The sequence below is a fragment of the Tauraco erythrolophus genome, chromosome 17 (genome assembly GCF_009769465.1).
Source record: "Tauraco erythrolophus isolate bTauEry1 chromosome 17, bTauEry1.pri, whole genome shotgun sequence".
In the NCBI taxonomy this organism is placed as follows: Eukaryota; Metazoa; Chordata; class Aves; order Musophagiformes; family Musophagidae; genus Tauraco; species Tauraco erythrolophus.
In genome coordinates, this window is record NC_141481.1 from 8,604,496 (window position 1) to 8,609,071 (window position 4,576).

The window sequence follows — 4,576 nt, forward strand, 5'->3', positions numbered from 1 at the left end:
TAGTCAGAACATGATTTGGTCTTCATTCAAAGTGAAAGGCAAATATTTGTCTGGCAAGGTGACTCTAAGCATTTACTACGTGTTACTTATCCAGTTGAGTCTTGGCAGTTCTCCCTACCCTCATGCAGACTGACTCTCCTCTCCTGTAGTTTTTTATCCTCTGAGACACTCAAGTAAAACTCCTGACTTACTCTGGTTCTGAGACCAGCAAAGCTAATGTCCTGTCTCTCCGTGTGGGATGTAACACTGCATTCCCATTCATGTCTTCACCATCTGAAGCACAAATATCAGCCCTTCCTACCCACAAAAATAAATGCATTAAAGAGTACAACACGCTCAGGCAGGACAGTAATGGAGCCCATATAAGTACTTTGCTGGATAGACAAGACTGAGTCCTAAAATGGGATAAACTTTCATCTCGTTCTTCATACAGATAGTACAGCCATTTCTCTCTGCGGGATCTCACATGAAGAAATTAGTTCTTGTGAACATTTCGCTCCCTCCACCCTCATGAAGGACACTTGTTGGCGTGTTTCCAACCATGCCAGAAGATTACTGAAGCCTTCTGGCAGCGAGCCAAGCCATGTCACATCCAAGGGGCCCACTTTGCATTTTTGGCTTGTATGTGATTTTTGTTTTCGACCATGGTGGATAAAGTTTTCAAGTATATGATTCATCGGTGCTCCATGTCAAGCCTACAAATCTTTGCTTCTGAAAGCCTTCCCTTGCTCCTAAATTATGTGCCAGCCAAGGCCAGAAAAGCAGAATTGCCATTCAGAGGCTTGCATACGGCTCGAGTGAAAACTACTTAGTAGGGGGTGACGTGACTTTATGATACCTATGCTGTCAACTGAGGAGGGCTTTTTTTAGTTAAATATGATGACAACTGCACCCTATTTATACCAATGAACTTAGGCGTATCAAAATAGTAACATCAAGAGGAATATCCTGGGCAAAAATTTCACACTGCTCAGTTTATGCTTTAGAATAAATATTTCTTTAGCTCACAATTGGTCACTGGCTACAAACATCGGAGAAGTGTTTTGTGGCTTTGACTCCACCCTGAAAACAAGATTTGGGGCTTGGCTCATGCAGGATTACGGGACTGACCAGGCAGACCCAGGTGGATACAAGTTGCCACCCCTACAGCCTAATGTCCGTGGTATCACTGGACATTTCACTCTGTTTCCAGGACAATTTGAGCAGAAAACAACCAGCGCGGGAAGAAAACTTGTAATTTTGTGGTTTGCATCACTCTTAATGTAATTATTATTAAGGGGTTGCAGTGCCCCTGACCACTGAAATTTTGGAGTGCCCTTTCTAAGCCAGAATCGGTGCAGTTTCAACTGAATGCAGGGTGGAAGGAGCGTATCTGGAGGCTGGGCATCCCTTCATACCATGGAATTTTAGGGGTGTCTTTAGGCCACGCTGAAAAGAGAAGCAGCATTCCCCAGCTCTCGGCTTTCACCCTCCCTCCCTCGAGACTCCCCGAGCAGCTGAGCACAGTCCAGCGGCGCAGGGCTCTTGGATGCGTTTAATTTAGTGGAGCAGGCGGAGGTGTTGCAGGCTGGAAGGATGAGGACGCTGTTGCTTGTGGTCCCAGAGGAGTTATCCACAGCTCAGCCCATTTACTTCGCTTCGTGCTGCAGGGAGAGCTCACCTTCAGAGGGTAGGCAGGGCTTGCCTGCACTGCTGAAACAAAATTCAACTTTTAATAGTCACATTTTCTCTTCCGTACCCTGTGGTATGATTACCAGAATTCGGTCTGCTCCCAAATCCCCCTTCCCACCAGCTCCCATGACTTTGGAACGGTTTAGAGGTCACTCTGCATTTTGCTGTATAGCCCTAATTACTACTCAGCACTATAATTGATACGTTAAAGCCTATTAAAATATGGAGCTGAGCCATCGCTTTACAGTCACTGCACTTCTAATGCCAAAAATCACTTACAGTTTGTTTCTGTGCTTCATTTCAGCTACTTTTAAATAAATGTCTCTCCCCAGGACCTGGACGATACGAAAGGGATTTAGTCTCAGAGTGTGAAACTTGCAGCCTGCAGCACCAGAAAAATAAAGCATTCTTACAAAGCTATTCAAATGGATTTCCCTCACCGATTGCTGCAGCCAAAAGTAAATTATAAGCCAGATATTATCAAAGAAAATCGTTGTAGCACATTTGTGATAGTTTGATGTGTGGGGGGGGTGTTCTGGTGGCAGGGGAGGGGATTTGCTCCCTGTGCCACCAGATCTGAGTCCCATCCCCCCCCGGGGGAGGTTGAGCCAAGGCGGCGCCTCTGCGAATTGCCCTATTTAAGTTGAGACAAAAGGGGCGGGAAGGGGCTTTTTGCTCAGGAGCGAGGAGAGAGCAGGAGGGCGCTGCCCTCGCTCCCGGCTCCCGGCCGAGCGGCCGCTCGGGCCCGGGGCCGGCGCCATGTGCTCAAGATGGCGCCGGGGAGCCGCATGGGGGACTCGGTAAGCGCCCCGCTCCCGGGGTGCCCGCCGGGCCGAGCTCCCCCAGAGAGGATTAATATCTAAGAGAAGACAACCACAACGACCGGGTCAGCAAAGATGGAGCAGGAGGAGGTGTACTGGAGCTGAGGCTTCCCTTGCAAATCGGTGTGAGATGGCAGGCGGCCCCCCTGCAGCCAGGGTGTACTCGGCGGAGCAGCGGCCCACTCGTGGCCTGTGGAGAAACCCACGTCGGGAAGGAGATGCCTGAGCCCAGGAGAGGTCGTGGAGCAGGGGATGCGCGACCAGGTACTGTTGATAATGGGGCATGGAATGCACGACGAGGTCGTGGAGGCATCTGGAGACCGTGGGACGACCCACGCCGACGCGAGTGGCAGCAGCTCCCTAAGAGGCCGAGACTGGTAAAGCCCGAACTGGTGCGATCCATGGGGAGGATTGCAATCCTGCGGGCAGGACTTACTTTGGAAAAGTTTGGGGACTTTTTCTTTGTGAGTAGGGGATCCACCGAAGCAAGGGAAAAATGGTGTAAAGACTCCTCCTCCTTTAAGAAAGGAGCGGCAGTGAGCAACATGGATGAACTGACCTGTACTCCCCCATTCCCTGTCTCCCTGCGCCGCTGGGGGGAAGGCAGAGCCAGGAACGAAAGGAAAATAGGGGGGTGGGGAGGTGTTGTTTTAAGATCGGGCCTTGTTTTCTCTTTTCTCCTCTCAAGTAACCGGTTTTCTTGTTCCCTTGTGTCTCTTGTAACTGTTAATAAATTATTTCGTTTTAAGAAGTAAGCCTGAGTCATGTTTTGCCCGAGACCATGTGTTTGGGTGCTCCCTTTTCGGTTCTTGTCTCGACCCTCAGTCCAAAAAAAAAAAAAAAAAAAAAAAAAAAAAAAACCACGACAATTGTGGCGCCCAACGTGGGGCTGAGGAATTCGAGATAAGAATAGTGATTGGGAGAGGTAACGGGCAAAACATGGACTCCAGAGTGGTGAAAACAGAAGGACCTTGGGAAACTTTGATTGTTGTGTTTGGTGAAGGGACTAGGGGTGGATTGTTTGTGAAATGTGTGTTCTTGTTTAATGTTTTAAGTGAAGTTGTGCCTGAATAGGGAATTCGCAGAGGCGAGGGGTGGAATGTGATAGTTTGATGTGTGGGGGGGGTGTTCTGGTGGCAGGGGAGGGGATTTGCTCCCTGTGCCACCAGATCTGAGTCCCATCCCCCCCGGGGGAGGTTGAGCCAAGGCGGCGCCTCTGCGAATTGCCCTATTTAAGTTGAGACAAAAGGGGCGGGAAGGGGCTTTTTGCTCAGGAGCGAGGAGAGAGCAGGAGGGCGCTGCCCTCGCTCCCGGCTCCCGGCCGAGCGGCCGCTCGGGCCCGGGGCCGGCGCCATGTGCTCAAGATGGCGCCGGGGAGCCGCATGGGGGACTCGGTAAGCGCCCCGCTCCCGGGGTGCCCGCCGGGCCGAGCTCCCCCAGAGAGGATTAATATCTAAGAGAAGACAACCACAACGACCGGGTCAGCAAAGATGGAGCAGGAGGAGGTGTACTGGAGCTGAGGCTTCCCTTGCAAATCGGTGTGAGATGGCAGGCGGCCCCCCTGCAGCCAGGGTGTACTCGGCGGAGCAGCGGCCCACTCGTGGCCTGTGGAGAAACCCACGTCGGGAAGGAGATGCCTGAGCCCAGGAGAGGTCGTGGAGCAGGGGATGCGCGACCAGGTACTGTTGATAATGGGGCATGGAATGCACGACGAGGTCGTGGAGGCATCTGGAGACCGTGGGACGACCCACGCCGACGCGAGTGGCAGCAGCTCCCTAAGAGGCCGAGACTGGTAAAGCCCGAACTGGTGCGATCCATGGGGAGGATTGCAATCCTGCGGGCAGGACTTACTTTGGAAAAGTTTGGGGACTTTTTCTTTGTGAGTAGGGGATCCACCGAAGCAAGGGAAAAATGGTGTAAAGACTCCTCCTCCTTTAAGAAAGGAGCGGCAGTGAGCAACATGGATGAACTGACCTGTACTCCCCCATTCCCTGTCTCCCTGCGCCGCTGGGGGGAAGGCAGAGCCAGGAACGAAAGGAAAATAGGGGGGTGGGGAGGTGTTGTTTTAAGATCGGGCCTTGTTT